General features: G+C 40.5%; 1 pseudogene across 1 annotated transcript; it reads left to right on the forward strand.

Moving 5' to 3' along the window:
* Positions 1-394: 394 nt before the first annotated feature.
* On the forward strand, positions 395-22,099 carry LOC146618062 (spastin-like; annotated as a pseudogene). Its single transcript, XR_014906895.1, has 5 exons — positions 395-841; positions 943-1,057; positions 18,694-18,715; positions 18,816-19,665; positions 22,094-22,099. The product of XR_014906895.1 is annotated as a spastin-like (transcript).
* The last annotated feature ends 584 nt before the right edge of the window (positions 22,100-22,683 follow it).

A 22,683-nucleotide genomic window follows, 5' to 3' on the forward strand; every position in this document is an offset into this window, starting at 1 on the left:
CAGAATTTGACCGATTGGGCCTAAGTCCAGAACTGTTGATGGTATCGACATGGGGTCTTCACCAAGGTGTCCAGAGGACCCCAAAAAACCCCATAGACACCACCTTCATCCCTCTACGACACTTACTTTTCGAGTTATTCCAATTTGTTACGGTCGGCTACTGGCTATTACCCCCTAATCCTAACCCTTAACCGTAACCCCCTAACCCTACCCTACCCTAACCCTGTTGTCACGAAGCGCCAGAATTTTTATTCTATGAAGCTAAAGCGTTGTGTTTTGTCCCAAAGAAAGAGGACTGCATCACCTTTAAATGCGATTTAAAGCCTAAACGTTTTCGTTTATGACTAGCTTACCGTGTTATGACTGAGAACAGGGGGGAAGTAGCGCGAGAGTAATGTCGACCAAAACAAACGCAAGTAAGCCCAAAGACAGCGCTGAAGTTATAAAAAACATCCACAAGCACGCGTTTGAGTATATATCCAAGGCACTGAAGATCGACGAGGACGACACAGGTGAGACGAAGGAGGTTGTGCAGTGGTACAAGAAAGGGATTTCTGAGCTTGAAAGGGGTATTGCAATAGAGCTCACTGGGCATAGAGAGCAGTATGACCGAGCAAAGAGACTTCAGGATAAAATGGTCACCAACCTCACCATGGCAAAAGACAGGCTTACCCTTTTAGAGACGACACTAGTCTCTAAAAGGAGAAATGACCCCCAAGGGACATCACGTCATGCTCTTCCACAGCCAAAGTCAGCTCCTAAAAGTCAACCCGCAGGTGTTTCCACCACCATCAGACCCTCCACTCCTGTAAGACCTTCATTAAGACTAACTGATGCAAAGGTTTGTGGGTTTTTTTGGTTATTTAATAGTGCAGGCACATGCCATTTGAAGCTACCTTTCTAATGTGTAATGCTTTCTGGGACAATCTTATTCCTGCTAAGACAACCGCTCGGGTGGGAAAAACTCAGAATGGAAGACCGGCAGCTGTGAAACAGCCCCCGAAGAGGGATATGAAAAACTTCAAGAATGTGGACAGTAAACTGGCCAACTTAATTAGTGTGAATGCTTGAAAAACATTCACACTAATTAATCAGAAGAATAACCTTCGCTATCATTTATATACGTTTATGATGTTTTGCTGTTACCAGCAGTGCTAACGCTAGCTTCAATGCCAATGCTAGCAACAATGCTAACGCTAGCTATAGTGCTAACACTAGCCTTAGTGTAGCTGTTGCTTTTCTAACTCTGTTACATTAGCAGTTGTTAACTGACAAAAAGAATATTCCTGTGATATATCTTGGCGGTCAGTGAGTGAGACAAAAGTAAGAAATGAGCTTTATTATTGCCATTGTGGCTCAGTTTTAACAGTAATAAGAGTGCAAGCGCTAGCAGCATTGCTAATGCTAGCTGCAATGCTAACGCTAGCTGCATCGCTAACACTAACTGAAGTGCTAATGCTAGCCGGAATGCTAGCGCTAGCAGCAATGCTAAGGCTAGTAACAGTCTAACAGTAGCCTTACATAAGTGGAAATACTTCAGGTAATTAGTTTGAATTATAAAATTGCTGCTGTGTCTGTTTTATTCTATTTTTATTTTTTATTCTTTTATTTGGTGTGCTGTATTATTCTATAACCTGCTGACTATGAGTTCAGTGTATCATGTCGTGTGGGCTTTGTATTTCTGTTAGTCTGATAACACTGTACAGACAACTAACATATAATTTCTCGTCTTACACTTTCAGGAACTTGACTGACACCTGTGCTTTGCCTGGTAGGTGTGCACATACTGTAAGAGAAGTAGACCAAAATAAAAAAATAATCTGACTAATATAAGCTTTGATGGGTTCAAACTTTGTGCTAAACATTTTAAACACAATTTTATAATAAATACACATAAGTGCAGCTTAATAATTGGGCTAAAATATTTTTTTCGTACATTTTTGTAGTCACACTACATGTGATTAGTTAATCATATTTGTATTTAAAAATATTATTGCTGAATTTAATTAAATATTTATTCTTTTAAAAAGTGCCCAATTATGCAACTTTTTGCACATGGCAGCCAACAACAGTTTAGCTTGAATATTTGTTTTAGTAGTCACAATTAGTTCAAACAATTACCATGTGATTTCATTTTAATACAATTATTATTTTTTCTTCTTTTTTGTTCACAGTGTGCAGAAGAAGAACAAGGACCAGATTTCCAGTCTTCTCTCTCATATCCCAACCCCTCTATCCTCTGTCCTTCTCCACCTGTTCTCTCTGCCTTCTTTCCATCTGTATTTCACCCTGTGGTTTGTGCGAAATTGTGCCAAACTAAGAATCTTATTGCGGTTTGATTTAAAGCCGTGTCTCTCCTGCTCTGTCTGTTCTCTCTTCTAAATTTTCTCTCTACCTGTTTTTCATTCTGGGCTTGCTGCTAAGTTGTGCCAAGCCTATAAAGAGAGTGCATAATATTCTCTCAACTGAAGAACAAACTGTCAAACGAAAGACAACTGTTTCAGACAAATAAAAACAAAGACAACATCTCCTGGTGTGTGCCACTCTTATCTTGTGAACATATTTTCTAAAGACTAAGAAACACTTGCAAGTGTGTGAAAATGCCAAGGAAGCAGAAAAAGTCACAAGCTGCAAAACAACGCTGGAAGAAGTTTGATGAGCTTCCATGAGTTCCATGAGCTTCACTGTGAGGCCGTCACAGTGATGTGGCAGGACTAGAGCAGGGCGATATGGCCAAAAATATTTATCACGATATATATTTGAAAATTTGCGATAACGATATAACTGACGATATAATTGATGCGAGACAAAATAGAACTCCACAACATTACTAGCGCAAAAAGACAACCTTCCATTTATTTTCACTTAAACAAGAAGCTGGTTTTTATGTACATTAAAGCTTTATAAAAATGTAACGGTGCAAATGCAAATTCCTTGCTGAAAGTTTAACCAAAAGGCATTTCCAGTAGAAATGGGCTGACATATCCTGAGCATAACCATGTATAATATCCACTGAAGTTAAAAAGAGGTGCTTTGCAACATTAAACTGCAGTGTGCAGTACGTATTTTTTGGACCATAAGGTGCACGGGATTATAAGGCACATTAAGCGAAACAAAGCAGTCAGATAAATCAAACTTTATTAAACTCATTCTTCTTGCTTCATCCACTTCTGTACCATTGATTCATTAATGTTGAATTCTCTGGCAGCTGCTCTATTCCCATGTTGTTGCAGTATATTAATGACTAACCTCGTATTGTGGATGGATTATCTCAGTTGTTCTCCTGACTGAAGTTTGGTCCGTTTACAGCATCCTGCCATGCGATTGCATTTGTCTCTAACCATGAGGAACCTTCACGTTAACTTTTATAAGTGGAAAAGTGTTAGTGTTCGTCCTCCAGCTTCACTGTTTATGTTATGCTAACATAGCTGTGTCGCTAGCGATCACGTAGCACATCATTATATACCAGCTAGCCCAACTTCAGTAACCCTACAAACGTCACTGCTGTTTAGTTTCCTGTCTTCATTTATGTTGGAAGTGATAGCAGAGCTGTACGTTTGATTTTTTTCAGAAATCTTTCAGTCAGAACATGCAATATCATGCTTAGGTAGCTAGCGAAACTAGCGAGCTAACTTCCGCTAGCTTCCTGCTAACTCCGTTAAATGTAATAAATTTTGTTTTCATGGATGCCTGGAAGTTAAACTTCATAGTTACACCTGGTAAAGCAGCAATGCTTATCGTTTTATTAAAGATGAAAGAATTTAGACAGTTTTTAACTCTGTGATGCTGCAGTGTTCGTTTGACCAGAAGCACACGGAGTTTAGGACCCAGATTACTCCCAGATTTAAGAGCATCTTAGTCCGACAAATACGACAATAACGACGGCCGCATGCATGTTCTGCAAAAAAATGTGCTTTGTCGTGTATCTGACGGACAAACACCAAACGAGGTTCCACATCACTGAAGTTGCACCATTTTTACAAACCAATTCTGGTTCATCTGTTTCACTCAACAATCGGCCATGTGCGTATGAAAACAAAGGCACTGCGCATGCGCGTTTTACTCATATTCTATCGCGACATTTCATTTTCCTATCGTTGCCTAACATTATACCGGTATTACCGTGAACGGTATAATATGGCCCAGCCCTAGGCAGGACCATCTCATGCAGAAAGAGTGAACCTTGAAAACCAGCCCTCTGTTACACATGTCTGTGCATCTCACAGCCAGGCACATCCTAAATATGGAGACTCCAGAAACAAGCAGTGCACATGTAACTCACTCACATTTCTTGCATTCCTTCATGAGAATGAAAACATGACTACAGCTGACCTTAATCTGGTCTTGGATAAAGGTAATGTGATGTACAAAGAGGCCAAGAAAAGATTTCCTAAAAATATTCATTTGGCAACCGACGAGCTGCCAGACAAAGTTGATGCTCGCAGGTCTATGTATCATGTCAACATGACACAGCTTTCCCGGTATGGGACATCTGAAGAACCTCCAGAGGAGGCAGTAGATACCTTTCTCAGCTTAGAAGCAGGACTGAGCTGCCTGTTGTCAGATGTGCAGTATGCCTTATTGATTATGAGTGGATTGTGTATCGCAGCGTTCAGATCCACATCAGGCAAATATGGTTTCTTTGATCCACACTCCAGAACACCCAGTGGTCTTCCTCTACTACTACAGTCACGTAATCGTGATTCAGCAGTGATGCTGAAATTCACACTCCTGAGTGACATGATTAAGAGGCTACAAGATTCTTATGAAATGATGGAGATATCACCCTCTTGTAACTATGAACTGAAGCCTGTGCAGTTCTACAGTATGAGCACAGTCAACCTAAATGATACTATCACAGACACAGTCTGCAGACAAACAGCTGCCACTGCTGTGGCACCTACTGACTCTGATACAACTGTTGATGAAGCAAACCCCTCTACTCCAAGGAGAAACACAACCACTGGTCTGACTGAAAACATATTTTGTCAAATGTCCATTTGTACGCCACTGGTGAAACAAAAAGAAGTCCACATGACTCAGTTCACATCATATGAAGATCAGAATGAACCTCCTAATATACCAACTGAAGAATTATGCAGTGAATTAAGTTTCCTTCCATCAAGGGATGCTTTTTCATGTCAATCAAATGCTGCCATAAAAAATGTTGCTGCCTGTGATCTTTCTGATATAGTTTTACAAAAACTGAAAAAAGTTAATCAACAACAAAGGCACAAAATGAAAAGAAGATTAATGGCATCAGAGAAACCCAGAAATCAGAGAAAAGAAAACCAAAAAAGGAAAGAACAACTAAAGTATGCTTCAAATAAAGAGTACAAAGAAAAGAAAAAATCTTGCACAAGCGAGGCATATAAACCAATCCTGAAGTTAGACAAAAACAACAACAATATATTAAAAGACGCTACTGTGACAATGCTGAATTTAGACAAAAACAAAAAAATATATATAACTAAAAGGTATCAAGAAAACCCTGAATTCAGAGAGAGACAGAGATCTCGAGTGACTCAGCGTTATGCACGTGACGACCCATTCAGAGTAAGACACAAACAACTAATGAAACAACTAATGCGAGACAGGTATCAAAGTAATCTTGCATTCAGGATTATGCACAACATGAGATGTGCAATGAAAATAAAAAGGAAATACAGATGGGTGAACAGACAAACCCAAGAGAGTGACAACAGTGTGATCAACGAGGCCATATCTGTGTTAAAATCACAAATCAAAGCTGAACCATCATAGCCATGTACTGTATGTTTTAAGGCTTCATTTCCAAACCAAGTGCGACCCCGCACAAGGTCAAAGTATGTCAAAAACCCACGTGTGGTTGCAACATGTTTGACAGGAAGGTTTGTTCATCTTTGTGATGAAAACTGCAGAAATGAGCAGTGCAATGTGCCTGATGAGAGAAAGAGAGAGTGGATTTGTCACACCTGCCACGATCATCTTAAAAATGGATTCATGCCAGCACTTGCTGTTGCCAATAAACTGGATCTTGCTGATATTCCACCTGAACTGTCTGATCTCAACATACTGGAGAGACATCTCATAGCCAAGTGCATACCATTTGCCAAGATCATTCCTCTTCCCAAAGGCAGACAGAGAGCAATTAGAGGAAATGTGGTCTGTGTCCCATCAGAGGTGCAGGAAACTGTTGAAGCACTACCTCGATTGAGAATTAATTCTCAGGTGATGAGAGTAAAACTGAAGAGATGCTTGTCTTACAAAGGTCATCAGCTGTTTCAGACTGTAAGCTGGTCTAAACTTGTGCAAGCACTGCATAAACTCAAGCAGATTCATCCACAGTATAAGGATGTGAGCATCAGAGATGATGCTGAGCTATGTGACCCAACACTTCCTGATGAAGATGATGATGATGATGAAAACATGAATGAGGACGATTATGATGAGGCTGATTTAATGGAAATTGACAGCTGTGAGAAAAATGCACTGAGTGAAGCACAAAATAAAAATGAACAGGACATTGACATGTTACCCTGTGATGGTGAACAATCACGTGAACAGATGAGAGATGATTCAGAGCAAGAAGATGGACTGACTAATGGTGGTTTTGCACTCGAGTCCTGTTTGCAGCCCCCTGATGTGGCTGAGGAGATATTATGTTTCAGTGAAGGAATCTACTCTGTTGCTCCTGCAGAGAGAAACAATCCAATAAGTTTTTTCAAAACACCTAAACTGGAGGCCATGGCCTTCCCTGTGCAGTTTCCTACAGGTCAAAACACACTTGATGAAAGAAGGTTGATCAAAGTATCCCCCAGTGGGTATTTCAAATCAAGACTTTTCTGCATTGATGATCGTTTTGCCAAAGACACAAACTATTTGTTCTTTGCACAGTTTGTGACTGAAATACACTTGGCTACATCCAGCATGACAATACAGTTAAGGAAGGCAAAGCCTCTGACCAGAGATGGGAGAAAAATAACCTCAGGCATGTTACAAGATAAACATGAGGTGGAGAAACTGGTGCGAAATAAAGACGCAGTGAGATTCATGCAACCTCTGAGAGGAACCCCAGCCTATTGGGAGAAAACCACAAGAGATCTTTTTGCCATGATCAGACAGTTGGGAACTCCCACGTTCTTTTGCACATTTTCGGCCGCTGAAATGCGCAGGCCTGAAGTGATTGAGGCAATAACAAGGCAGCAAGGTGAACAAGTGAATTTTGAAGGACTCGACTGGTCGGCAAAGTGTGACATCCTGAGAAGCAATCCTGCGCATGTTTGACAAGAGAGTTGAAGCATTATTCAGAGATTTACTCTTATCTCCTGCAGAGCCACTTGGCAAAGTCATTGACTACTTTTACAGAGTTGAGTTTCAGCACAGAGGAAGCCCACACATACACTGCCTCCTGTGGGTAGAAGGTGCTCCTGTGTTTGAGGAGGATGATGAGCAAACTGTTGTTGATTTTATAAACAAATACATCACAGCTCAGCTGCCTGATCCACATAAACAACCTGAACTGTACAAGAAAGTAACAGAAGTGCAAAAACACAGTAAGAACCACACAAAGACGTGCTTTAGGAGTTTAAGCTCCGGGTGCCGTTTTGGTTTTCCCAAACCACCCTGCAATGAGACAATGATCACAAGACCCAGTGAGGATGATGCACTGGAAGTAGAAATAGCAAAGAACAAGCTCAGACTACTGAACCAGCTGCTGAATGAACCTGAAACTGCTTCCATGAGTTTAGAGCAGCTCTTGGCAAGATGCAAGTTGACACATGCAGAATATGAGCGATACCTGAATAAAATGAACACAAGGAGTACGATCATACTAAAGCATGATCCAAAAGACTCTTGGATAAATGGCTATAATCCACATCTGCTTGAAGCCTGGAACAGTAATATCGACATAAACTTTGTTTTAGATGCTTTTGGTGCTGCAAATTATTTAATGAAATATATATCAAAAAAAGAGGGCGGGCTATCTGAGTACCTGAAAACTGTCATTGAGAACTCCCATAAGGACAGTGTAAATGAGTGCGATGAAATGAGAGCCGTCATGCAGGCATATTCAAAGAAGCGAGAGATCAGTGCACAGGAGTGTGTTGCTCGTGCATGTGGTCTTCACATGAAGCAATGCTCACGTGCTGTAATATTCATTCCAACTGATGATAATCCTGTGAAAATGAGTCGTCCCCTGTCAGTTCTGGAAAACACAACACCTGAGTCTTCCAATGTTTGGATGACATCTTTGAATGACAAATACAAAGCCAGACCTGAAACACCAGAGTATGAGGAGATGTGCATGGCAGAATTTGCTGCTACTTGCAGGATTGTCTATGGCCAACAGAAAAAAGGTAAAGATGTTTTGCCTCTTCTCAATGAGATGGGATTTGTGCAAAGGCGCAAAAACGATAAGCCTGCTATCATCAGATTTCACCAGTGCTCACAAGAAAAACATCCAGAGCAATATTACGGAAGACTGCTTAAACTGTACCTTCCTCATCGTTCAGACCACGAACTGAAAACACCATCTTTGCCAACCTATCAGGCTTTCTATGGTGCTGGCTGTGTACAGCTACCAGATACTGACCGTCTTGAGTACGTGCAACACATTGTCAAAAGAAACAGAGAGAAATATGAGAAAAACGGTGAGGAGATCGAGAGCGCTGTTGAGGAATATGAGCAGAACAGAGGTGTGACTGACGAATGGTGTAATCTGGCACCTGAATCAGATCTCGTAAGGTTGCCACTTGTTGAACAAGAAAGAGAGCGAGACAATGAAAATGAACAGGAAGATGTGACCGACTACAGCAGTCAGGCTGATGCTTCAACAGAAGTCAGAGCCATCAGGGAACCCCCTGCTATTGATCCCACATTGTTACGTCAGATGTTTCAGAATCTGAACAAGAAGCAAGCCTGCATATTTTATGCAGTTAGAGACTGGTGCATTAAAAGAGTCTGTGCTCTAAATCCAGAGCAGTTTTTCTTTTATATTAATGGTGGTGCTGGAACAGGAAAATCACATCTTATCAAATGCATCTACTCAGAAACATCTAAGATACTGAGCAAAGTGCCCAGATATGCAGACGACGTTGACATATCAAGACCCACTGTCCTGTTAACTGCTTTCACTGGGACTGCAGCTTTTAACATTTCTGGAACAACACTGCATTCTCTTCTCAAGCTGCCTAGAAGCTTAAAACCTCCAATTCAGGGACTTGGCAATCAGCTGGATGAAGTCAGATCAGAACTTTTGAATGCTGAAATAATCGTCATTGACGAAGTGTCTATGGTGTCAAGACATCTCTTTGCATATGTAGATGCAAGACTCAAACAGATCAAAGGGACTCGGAGACCCTTTGGAGGCATGTCAGTTATTGCTGTCGGAGACTTCTATCAGCTACCCCCAGTGCGACAGTCTAAACCTCTCTGTGTGCACGACCCGTCCGAGATCGACCTGTGGCGGGAGCATTTTCAAATGATCACTCTGACCGAGATTATGCGTCAGAAAGATGATGTTGTCTTTGCTGAGATGCTGAACAGAATTCGTGTGAAAGGAAAGTTGGATGAGCTTTGTGAAGCAGATAGAAATTTGTTGTCACAGGCCATAACTGAACCAGCCCTTTGTCCGACTGATGCGTTGCACATTTTTGCAACTAATAAAGAAGTGGATGCACACAACTCTTCAACACTGGCTCTGCTCCATACTCGTATCATTGACATCCATGCAGATGATTTTAGAAAAGATCCTAGAACTGGCAGAATGGCACTTCAAGACAGACCATTCAAAGGAGGTAAAAACAAGTTACCAGACACACTGAAAGTTGCAGAAGGAGCTCGTGTCATGCTCACCAGAAACATTGACATACAAAATGGTTTGGTTAATGGAGCTTTTGGAATACTACTTAGAGTAGTTCACTCTGAAAACGACCAACACATCATCAAGCTTGTACTTAAAATGGATAATGAGACATCTGGAAAGAATAACCGCACACCAGCAGACGACATGGTGTACATTGAGAGAGCAGAGGAGAATCTGAAGCAGAAAGGAGTGGTACGAAGACAGTTCCCAGTGAAGCTGGCCTTTGCATGTATAATACATAAGGTACAGGGTATGACAACTACATCAGCTGTTGTCTCTCTTAAGAGCATTTTTGAGCCCGGCATGGCCTACGTAGCTGTCAGTAGAGTGACGTCTCTCAGTGGACTGTATCTTCTTGATATGGAGGAGAAAAAAATATTCACCAACCCAGAAATCACTGCAGCGCTTGAGAACATGAGACAAGCCAACCTTGATGACATGATGCCTCTTCTACACGTGAGACAAACACTGAGCAGGTCAGACGTTTTCACCATTGTTCATCATAATACAGAGGGACTGCCAGCTCACATTAATGACATCAAGAGTCACCATGAATTGTGTCTAGCAGATGTTTTGTGCCTAACAGAAACACACCTGCGGGGCTCTTTTGTCGCAGAGTCTCCACTTGAAAAATTACAATTTGTTCAAATGCAACAGACACCTGTCCTACACAAACTTTCCCCAGATGGCAAACAGAAGTGGTGGTGGAGTTGCTGTTTATGTGAAAAGTGACATTCAAGTGCATGAAAAACAGTACATCCATAATGTAACTGACCTTGAATTTCTGGCTTTAAAGGTTGAAGCACCAGTCAGTGCTCTGATTGCAGTTGTGTACAGACCTCCAGACTACACTCTGAGGCCATTCCTGAAAAACCTGGTAAGCCTATTAGACTCATTAGAGATCATGGACTGTCATCCCATCATAGTTTGTGGTGATTTTAATGAGAATGTTTTATCCAGTGCAAACAAACCAATCCTGGAACTGTTTGAGTCTAGGGGATACGCACAGGTCATCACTGCCCCTACCACTGAGAAGAACACACTGCTTGACCTAATTTTCATTTCTCAGCCAGAGCGATGTCTCCATTCTGGAGTCATGAAGACCTACCATAGTTACCATGACCCTGTATACTGTGTATTGTCCTGTGATAAGATAAGATAAGATAAGATAAGATAAGATAACCTTTATTAGTCCCACATGTGGGAAATTTGTTTTGTCACAGCAGGAAGTGGACAGTGCAAAAGTTATGAGGCAAAAATTAGAATACAATAAGAATAAATACAGTACATAACTGTACAGAATAGAATAAAATAAAATACTATATACAGTAGAATAAAATAAAATAAATATACAATAAGATAAAAATAGAATACAAATACAAATACTATATACAACTGAGTAAAAATACAACGATGACAGAAAGGATTATTGCACTTAGTATTATTGCATATGTATGGATGTGTGTGCTTGATCAGTTAAAGTCTTTATTATGGAGTCTGACAGCAGTGGGGAGGAAAGACCTGCGAAATCTCTCCGTCCCACACCGTGGGTGCCGCAGTCTCCCACTGAAGGAGCTGCTCAGTGCTGTCACAGTCTGCTGCATGGGGTGGGAGATGTTGTCCAACAGGGATGACAGCTTAGCCGCCGTTCTCCTGTCACTCACCACCTCCACTGGGTCCAGAGGGCATCCTAGAACAGAGCTGGCCCTTCGGATCACCCTGTTCAGTCTCTTCCTGTCCCCAGCAGAGATGCTGCCGCCCCAGCAGACCACACCATAAAAGATAGCAGAAGCCACAACAGAGTCATAGAAGGTCTTCAGGAGTGGGCCCTCCACTCCAAACGACCTGAGTCTCCGCAGCAGGTACAGCCTGCTCTGCCCTTTCCTGTAGAGGGCGTCTGAGTTATGAGTCCAGTCCAGTCTGCTGTTCAGATGAACACCAAGGTACCTGTAGCTGTCCACAGCCTCAATGTCCATACCTTGGATGTTCAGTGGTTGCAGTGGAGAATGCTTGTGCCTGCGGAAGTCTACCACCAGTTCCTTGGTTTTATTGGCGTTGATCTGGAGGTAGTTCAGCTGGCACCAGTCCACAAAGTCTTGGGTCAGACCTCATGATTCATGATGATTCATGATCTAGATCTTTGAATAGAAAGTAGAACAATATTTAAAAGTTGACTTAAGAAAAAAACGCCCTGCATTGCAGTATAATGTTTGAATTGTTTACATAAAATACAATTACATGAATTAAGTAATGATATCAGTAAAAGATGACAATTTTATTTATTACAGAAAATCCAAAATTCACTAATAGTAACCTATAAATGTCAGAAAAATCAAATATAGCAGTTTAAAATGAACAGTGTAGGCATATCCTCTCTGCAGCCAGGCTTCAACATCCTGCCAGGCTGCCCCAGTCTCACTGTGGCTGGGAGGGAGGGAGGGTGGACCAGAGGATTGCCCACACAACAAATAAATGTTCAACAGCTTCTTCATTGTTTCTGAGAGAACAACAATGACTAAAGGTTGCTTTTTAAAAAAACAAACAAACAAACAAACAAACAAACAAACCTAATTACAGCAATAATGACAGTTAAGCCACTTTATGTGTGCCTCTATTTTGAAATACTATTTACAAAAATTTTATTATTTTGGTTTGTTATAAACTTTAACCTTTTTCAAAAGTATACGATTATATTTTTGGACAAATTTTTCTATGAAACATACATTTTTATGAGCTTTTATCATGTTTTGGCCAGTGCAATCATCAGGGTGGGTCTGGGTTGATAACTGCACATTTCTGGCCAGAAATGTTTCAGCAGTGTTACATATGTAGTACATATGTAGTACATATGTAACACTTGCTTTCTGTTACCAGCCGATACCCTACTTTTGTATAGACATTGGATGGTGTGAGGTTGGGGAGTTTGGGGGGGGGGTGTTAGGTTTCCTTTTTTTTTTTTTTTTTTTTGTTAAGAGAGACACAGTCCTCCTGTGTCTTCTCCAAGCTTCACATGTAAAATCCAACAGTGTGAAGCACATAGCAGCCAGAAACTGTAATGCCACAGATCAGAGAGGCTTCATCATCACCATCTTCATCGCCGTACGATCAGAGCGTGAGACTTCACATCTGGAGCACAGGAGAGATTAGTCTTCCTTCTAGCTTGTCCCACAAGCAGTCGGTGAGATTTACTCACAACAAAAAGGGTTAATGACATAATTTCCATGAAAACATGTATTCATTCTTTGTAAAGTGTTTAAATTGTGTTTTCACTTGACCTTAGGAGTGTTAGAGTGTATTGTAATGTCTGTACTCAGGTGTTTCCCTCTGTGATCCATCCCCTTCAGAGCTGAGACACTCAGGACTGAACAGACTGCACAGTTTCTGTGACTGAGCCTCCAAAACACCTTCTTTGAAACCACACATGATAGAAGGGCTTTATATTTGCAGCAGCACTACTACAGGTATTCAGTTTATTACAGGATGTGTTTGTTTCTTAGGACCAGCTCTGAGTGCACACTACCTAACATATACACCTTTCTGTTCATTACAAACCAACTACTCTGGATCATATGGCCAGTTGGCAGGAATGTTGCTGCAGGAAAACATCCCTGGAGATCACCATCATTGTCAGACTGATTGTGCCTCTGTGCAGTGTCAAGATCCTCCCTAAATGAGTGTGTAAGTTGACATTTTCATTATTTTATTCCCTTTGACAAGACAAGTATCACTGATATTTACATTTACAACTATATATGTTCCCGTTTTCTGCTCTTCTTTTAAAGTCCTCAGCTATCCTGCTTCTGTACTGCTTGCCAAACATCAAACACTGGCCGGATGACAGGGAGGATCCACTCTGAAGTCACTGGACATGATGAGGATCATATGGGACTTCATAGTTTCACAGAAACGTTGTGCTCTGTGATTACAGGTTTTAAATGGACATAATGACTGCCTCTCTCTGATCAACAGGCTAAAGGATTGTTTTCATTGTTAGTGCTCTGTACAATGTATGCTTATTTAATATTTCATCACAGAGCAAACCTTTATTTATTTAACATATTTTTATTTTGTTTTAATGTTGAATTAACTGTGGGGATTTTTTTTAAGTGGGCACTCGAGATGTCATATGACCAGAAATGTGGTAACTGGAATTCAAAATCTGCTGAGAACGAAACACACACAAAACCCCCAAGAAAATTCAAATTCATTCCATGTAATCCAATCTAAAACATTTTAAACTGCTGAACAGCAACACAAACAGTGTTAAAAAACAGTGTTAACAGAATGATTATGATGATTTTGTACCAAGGTTTCAGGTCACATGGCACACCTTGTCACGGTTCTGGGTCCGTTGGACCCAGTATTTTGAGTTTATTATGTTTTGGTTTTATTTTGCATCATGGATTGTTTTCTTGTTCTCTTGTGGTTGTGGGGATTATTATTATTATTATTAGAGTTTCATGTTTCTATTATCCATGTTTTAGGAATTGTGGTTTCATGTATAGTTCAGTTCCATGTGTCATTTTCTGTCTCTGTGTTGAGTCCATGTCTCTGAGTTGTGATTCATGTTTCCTGTTTTATTGTGAAAGTCTTTGTCTTATGTTAGTGTGTGCAGCTTTGTTCCCCATGTCTCATTAGCCCTGATCTCTCCCAGCTGTGTCTCCCTCCTGTTGCCGATTCCCCCGTTACTACCCTGTGTATATAAGCCCTGTGTTTTCCCATGCTCGGTGTCGCGTCGTACCATCAGATTATGCCTGTGTGTTTCGGTTCTCCATATTCCATGTTCACTTCATGTTTTGTTTTCGTACCAGCAATAAAGCTGAGGTTTTTAAGTTTCAAGTTAGTGTCTGAGTCCTGCGTTTGGATCCTCCTCTCCGCCTACCCGCACACAGAGGTGTGGACTCGAGTCACATGACTTGGACTCGAGTCATTAATTTTATGACTTTAGACTTGACTTGAAAAAATGTTCTAAGACTTGTGACTTGACTTGGACTTTTACACCAATGACCTGGGATGTGAATTGGACTTGAACCGGTTTACTTGAAAAGACTTGATATTTCACCCCAAATCTAAAATTTAACATGCATATTATATAGAGATTGAAAATGTGACGTCATTCAGGGGTAAAACCGCAAAGAATTCTGGGAACTCGTGGCAAGAGGTACTAGCGCACGCAGGCTTTCAATTGAAATCAGTCACACAGCGATAAAAAGAAACACAAAAATGTCAAGAAGCTGTTGTATTATTAACTGCAATAACCGGTCGCATGACAGCCACGGGAAGCCGACGGGTAAAGAGATCGGTTGTTATCGGATTACGTCGTTGAAGATACAGTGGGGCAAAAAAGTATTTAGTCAGCCACCGATTGTGCAAGTTCCCCCACTTAAAATGATGACAGAGGTCAGTAATTTGCACCAGAGGTACACTTCAACTGTGAGAGACAGAATGTGAAATCCATGAATTCACATGGTAGGATTTGTAAAGAATTTATTCGTAAATTAGGGTGGAAAATAAGTATTTGGTCACCTCAAACAAGGAAAATCTCTGGCTCTCACAGACCTGTAACGTCTTCTGTAAGAAGCTTTTCTGTCCCCCACTCGTTACCTGTATGAATGGCACCTGTTTGAACTCATCATCTGTATAAAAGACACCTGTCCACAGCCTCAAACAGTCAGACTCCAAACTCCGCCATGGCCAAGACCAAAGAGCTTTCGAAGGACACCAGGAAAAGTATTGTAGACCTGCACCAGACTGGGAAGAGTGAATCTACAATAGGCAAGCAGCTTGGTGTGAAAAAATCAACTGTGGGAGCAATCATCAGAAAATGGAAGACATACAAGACCACTGATAATCTCCCTCGATCTGGGGCTCCACGCAAGATCTCATCCCGTGGGGTCAAAATGATCATGAGAACGGTGAGCAAAGATCCCAGAACCACACGGGGGGACCTGGTGAATGACCTGCAGAGAGCTGGGACCAAAGTAACAAAGGTCACCATCAGTAACACACTACAACGGCAGGGAATCAAATCCCGCAGTGCCAGACGTGTTCCGCTGCTGAAGCCAGTGCATGTCCAGGCCCGTCTGAAGTTTGCCAGAGAGCACATGGATGATACAGCAGAGGATTGGGAGAATGTCATGTGGTCAGATGAAACCAAAGTAGAACTTTTTGGTATAAACTCAACTCGTCGTGTTTGGAGGAAGAAGAATACGGAGTTGCATCCCAAGAACACCATACCTACTGTGAAGCATGGGGGTGGAAACATCATGCTATGGGGCTGTTTTTCTGCCAAGGGGACAGGACGACTGATCCGTGTTAAGGACAGAATGAATGGGGCCATGTATCGTGAGATTTTGAGCCAAAACCTCCTTCCATCAGTGGGAACTTTGAAGATGAAACGAGGCTGGGTCTTCCAACATGACAATGATCCAAAACACACCGCCCGGGCAACAAAGGAGTGGCTCCGTAAGAAGCATTTGAAAGTCCTGGAGTGGCCTAGCCAGTCTCCAGACCTCAACCCCATAGAAAATCTGTGGCGGGAGTTGAAAGTCCGTGTTGCTCGGCGACAGCCCCAAAACATCACTGCTCTCGAGAAGATCTGCATGGAGGAATGGGCCAAAATACCAGCTACTGTGTGTGCAAACCTGGTAAAGACCTATAGTAAACGTTTGACCTCTGTTATTGCCAACAAAGGTTATGTTACAAAGTATTGAGTTGTATTTTTGTTATTGACCAAATACTTATTTTCCACCCTGATTTACCAATAAATTCTTTACAAATCCTACCATGTGGATTCATGGATTTTTTTTTCACATTCTGTCTCTCACAGTTGCAGTGTACCTCTGGTGCAAATTACTGACCTCTGTCATCATTTTAGGTGGGGGAACTTGCACAATCGGTGGCTGACTAAATACTTTTTTGCCCCACTGTAAATTGTTCGAGCCATGTTTCCGAAGTAACAAAGAGGCGACGGGTGGCCTGGATTGCAGCCATTCAAAGACCAAATATAACGTCCCAGAACACTCCAGCTCACAGGTTAGTCTGCTCCAAGCATTCCCACAAAGGTCAGTCTTCTGTTGTAGTTAATGCGTCATTTTTCTTAACATAATTGGTGATATAGGTTACAAGCAAGTCTGGCGCTGAACAGAAATTCTCGCGCTATGCTCCTTTGTTTATTGTGCATAAATAGTGAATTGTCCTGACACAATATTGCGTTTCGCTTCTGTTATTATGGTACATTGACAAAAACATATACTTTTATTCACAGGATAAAACAGGTTTTTTGTATCACTAATTGTCCAGTACGATTACAGCATACAATATTATTGTCACTGCTACATTTCTGTGATGCTACCAGAAATTATTTCCACTACTAATTAATTACCGTTGAGCTCAAAGGTTATATTAATAAACGGTTAACGAATGTGTATTTATGAAGACGATTTGTGAGACTGGTAAACTTATGATACGTACGATGGTCTTTACTTTCTACACGGTGCATTTCATGGTCCCTGTACCCATCCGTCGGTAAACTGTACCTGGGCTTGTTGCAGTGACCGGAAGTTACTAAACTTCATGAGTGTATGCACTCACTCCAAGAACCGTATAATTATAAATATGCATATAAATATGCTAAGATGAGATAGCTGACTTCATCTAACTAGCAAATGTTTTCCAGGCTACGTTGGTGATACAGTTTTTTTTAATGTGTATGATATTTTTGTCATGCGATTTTAAAGCTGGTCCTACAACCGCATCCAAGAATAACATGCAGCGTATCTCAGAACTGTCGGTGAAAATTATTCTTGGAGCTAAGTTTAATTGAGCTGCATTTTAAAGAGGTGCAATTTCACAATTTGTGTATATTTTCTAAGTTCACTATTTTGTATGTGTTGAGAAAAACACAGATTTTAAAATTACATGGTCTAATATTTACATTTAGCATATAACTGCAACATTATTTTTTCGTTTGTTTTTTTTAAAGACTCGAAAGGACTTGAAATTCAAAGTTTCAGACTTGTGACTTTACTCGGACTTTTACACCAGTGACTTGAGACTTGACTCTGACTTGCCTGACATTACTTGAGACTTGACTTGAGGATAAAGACTTGAGACTTACTTGAGACTTGCAAAACAATGACTTGGTCCCACCTCTGCTGACACACCTAGTGTGTAGTGTGGGGTATCAGCTGGTAAGTATAGTTTTTTTATATTTGTGTCCTTAGAGTTCAGATAGATAAAGCCTTGTGTATAATAATTAGTCATAACCACAACTCAAAGTCAGGGACTAACTAAATTTGGGACTTTGTGTCTGAGCCCAGGTTAAAACAATGTGTAAAAAAGCATTTAGTGGCATGGCTGAACAATGCTGTAAACTATTGATACTTATTTATCCATGTTCACAAAAAGGACTGTGTTTATTTGATTATTTGCATGTGTTAAACTGTGTCACCACCTTAGGCTTTCATTTGAATTTACTCACAAATCTCTATACAGTACACAAGTTTGTATTTTCTCCAGAATGTTTGTTCATCTTTTAAGTTCATTTCAATTAGAAGAATATGAACTTTTAGTATTCATTCAGATGTTTTCTGACTCTAAATTTTCTTTTGTCATTACTCATCTTTTTATTATTTACATTTTAAACATGTTTAGCTTTTTTCCAACTTCTTCTGTGTGAACATCAACTTTCAAAAGTTCTGCACTTTTGTTTTCAGGTTAAAAATTCTGTATTTTCCAGCTCATTCAGAATTTTTAACTTAACATTCAGCAATTAATTCATTTCAGTGCATACATTCAGATTCAAGCATTCACACTGCAGTTTCTTCAGAAAATGCCCTTTCTAGTTATGAATGAAATTGTAGAAAGGTATCAGAAGCATCACAATCAACAAGACATTTTTCCCTGGGTGAAATTTAAAAAAAAAAAAAGTTTTGCACATTTAAAATATTTCTTCTGTTCACTGCAGTGGAGCGACTGTGTCATTTGATGACATCGCAGGGCAGGATCTGGCAAAGCAAGCACTTCAAGAAATTGTCATCCTTCCTGCCTTAAGACCTGATCTCTTTACTGGTCTGAGAGCTCCTGCACGTGGCTTGCTTTTATTTGGCCCACCAGGAAATGGGAAGACCATGCTCGCCAAAGCAGTTGCTGCAGAGTCTAATGCAACATTCTTCAACATTAGTGCTGCTAGTTTGACCTCCAAATATGTGGGAGAAGGCGAGAAGCTCGTACGAGCACTCTTTGCGGTTGCAAGAGAGTTACAGCCCTCAGTAATCTTCATCGATGAAGTGGACAGCTTGCTCTATGAAAGGAGGGAGGGGGAGCATGACGCCTCTCGCCATTTAAAAACCGAGTTCCTCATTGAGTTTGACGGGTTGCAGTCAGGAAGGGATGACAGGGTACTTGTAATTGGAGCAACTAACAGGCCCCAGGAGCTCGATGAAGCAATATTAAGGCGCTTTGCAAAAAGAGTATATGTGACCTTACCCGATGAGAAGACAAGATTTACGCTGCTGAAAAATCTTTTGGGAAAGCACGGGAGTCCACTGAGCCAAAACGAACTGTCCTGTCTTGCAAAAGTGACTGCAGGATATTCAGGGAGCAATTTGACAGCATTAGCCAGAGATGCTGCACTTGGCCCAATAAGAGAGTTGGGACCAGACCAAGTCCGTATTATAGCTGCTGCTGAGGTGCGCAACATTAAGATGAAAGAATTTGAGGATTCTCTGAAGCAAATCAAACCAACTGTTAGTCCAGCAACTCTTAATATGTACACCAAATAGAACAAAGATTTTGGTGGTCCTTCTTCAATAAATGCATTCATTAAAAAAAAAAAAAGGAAAGGAAAGTGGTATTTATCTTCTGAGTCTCATCAAGTAATTAAACATCGAGCAATTAAGTATATTTTTCTAAATTGTTATTCTAAGTAATAAATTAAACAAATTAAATAAAGAAATTGTCATCCTTCCTGCCTATATAAAAAAGGGGCAGGGACACCACCACCCGGCCACATCGATGGCCCGTGCATCTCAGGCTACCAGCTTGCTGGTGGCCTGCTCTTACACAAAACCTAACCCTAACCCCAGCTCCCCCTAACCCTAACGCCATGTCGGGTGTCTAACGACCCAGCAGGGCCTGCTGAGTACAGTGGTGGTGGAATTAGCCCGATCAGACACTCCTATCTGCAACTTTGAACTTTTTATTCGGTCAAATTTTAACCGATTTCAACCAAGTCCAGAACCGTTGGTGCTATCGACATGGGGTCTTCACCAGGGTGTCCGGAGGACCCCAAAAAACCCCGTAGACACCACTTTCATCCCTCTACGACACTTACTTTTCAAGTTATTCCATTTTATTTGGTCGACTACTGGCTATTACCCCCTAACCCTAACCCTGGCCAATTGGGAGAAAGAAGTATTAGCCAAATGTGGGACGAAACCAAAATGTTATCTCAGATACTTAGATGACATTTGGGGTATCTGGACGGAATCACGTGAGGAATTTGATAATTTTGTGGAAATTCTCAACACACACGATCCATCAATTACTTTGAAGAAGGAATTTGAGGAAAACTAGATTGATTTGCTAGATACCACGGTGTTTAAAGGACCGGATTTCTTAAAGACACTTAAGTTAGATATTAAAGTGCATTTTAAAACAACTGATACGCACGCACTACTCCACAAGAAAAGTTTCCATCCGACACACTGTTTTAGAGGAATTGTGAAAGCACAGCTTTTACAGTTCGATCGGATTTGCACGAGACGAGTGGAGTTTTTTGAAGCAGTAAGGGCTCTTTTTAGGGCCTTGAGGAACAGAGGTTACCCTAGGTCCTTTCTTAGGGAATGCAAGACCTTTAAGGAATCTAAAACATTGGATGATCGGAATTTGATTCCACTGATTACAACCTATTCGAGTATTTCCAAGGTTTTAAATGGGAAGTTTAAAACGAATTTTGACACGGTTCCAGATATACAGCAATTTGTTCCTTCGTCTAAGGTTATCACAGCCTATAGACGGAATAAAAACTTGCGGGATTTTTTGGTTAAAGCTAGATTACCATCTTTAACTTTGCGGAAACCACAGGTGTTGGAATCCCAATTTGTTAGACTTAAGTTCATCAAGAGTGTTGAGAAAAAAGTGTTTCGAGTTGAGCAAGGTTTCAGCACCAACTCGAAGAATTGTGTATATGTCATTTTTTGTTCAAAATGTGGTGTTCAATATGTTGGAGAAACCAAGAATACATTGTCCACACGTATGATGCAACATCGATACAATGTGAAGAACAAGAAGGCAACAGAAACTCCTTTGGTTAAACATTTTTCAATTCATGGTGAAGAAGCGATGAGAATGGCTGGCTTGCAAAGAAATGTGAAGTGGATGGATTGGGAACGTAAAAAGAAGGAAAAGTATTGGATTTTTTTTGTTAGGTACCAAAGAACCATCTGGCTTAAATATGCAAAATTGATTCAGTTTCTATTTTGACCCAACTCCGGATCCCAAATTGTTTGTCCAACCCTATTTGGAATTTACCCTAGTCTGGTCCAATTTTGTATCATCCTAACCCTTTATCCCCAACCCGGGTCCTTTTCCTAACCCTAACCCCTCCCCCTTTTCACCTTTACCTCCTATCTCCTCCCACTACCTTTCCCTAACCCCAACCCTTTCCCTTACCCTAACCCCACCCATGATCCTTTTCCCTAACCCTAACCTTTCCCCTAATAACCCAAATTGGCTTGATGTCTAACTCTAATTCTAAGTTTGACTTCTTTAAAAAGGTATATTTTTTCCTTAATTAATTTTATAAAGTACAAATGTTAAAATATATTAATCTCATGTAAAAGGGTTACACTAATAACAGTAAATTCATTATGATAACGTCAAGGAATAAATATTAATTTATATACTCAAATATTAAATAAGCATTAACACTAATAAATAAATAAATGTAAATAATATAATGAAATAATTTTTTTCAATTCATATAATTCATCATAGTACAAATAGATGAACACATACAGAGTCAAACCCTAATTTTATAAGAAGACAGGGACACTGAAACAACATTAATAAAAAAAAAGAACTGTATAAAACGCATTACAGACCGGAGAATATAAAAGGAGCGCAGGTAGGAGAGAGAGCTCATTCTGCTTTCGATGACCGAACAGTGCACATCTCCAGCAGCCAGCCATTGTTTTGAGCGCTTGGATTTTTGTTGATTTTGTTTTCTTTCGTGCCTCACAGGCCTGAGGGAGACCTCTTAAGGTCGAAACGTTGCCTGAGGCACGTTTTAATTTTTTTGAACCGGAAAACACGTTTTTTTTTTGTATTTAGGGATTTATTTAAGCCTTTGTGTTCTCTTTTAGTTGTTTGAGCCCCTTTTGGATGTTTTCTTTTTTGGTTAAAAACAAACCTTGTTTAGTTATTTTTTTTTTTTAATTTTTAGTAGAAATGTAAAAGAAACAGCCGAACAGACAGTTTTTATTTTAAGGGATTTTTAAGCCTTTTGGGCTCTCTTTTAGTTGTTTTGAGCCCCTTTTGGGTTTCACTTGTAGTTGAAAAAACAATTCATTTTTTTACATTTCATCTACATTAAAAGACATTTACAAATTAAAAAATAATTAAAAACCACCCGTCATGGCTGACGAGTGGCAAGAAGTCCGCTACGGAAGGCAGCACCAGCGAAGGACCGTGCACTTGTGGCTTTCCAGCATTGCTGGGGCCCCAGTCCTTTCTCAAATTCTAACCCTAACCAGGGGGGTCCCTAGGAAAAACAATGAAAAACAGAAAAGACAAGAAAGTCAACAAACAGAAAGAAAGATAAGAAACATAAA

The sequence above is a fragment of the Diplotaxodon limnothrissa genome, linkage group LG15 (assembly GCF_057381915.1).
Source record: "Diplotaxodon limnothrissa isolate DT_005_m linkage group LG15, D_limnothrissa_male_GT1.1, whole genome shotgun sequence".
Taxonomy (NCBI): Eukaryota; Metazoa; Chordata; class Actinopteri; order Cichliformes; family Cichlidae; genus Diplotaxodon; species Diplotaxodon limnothrissa.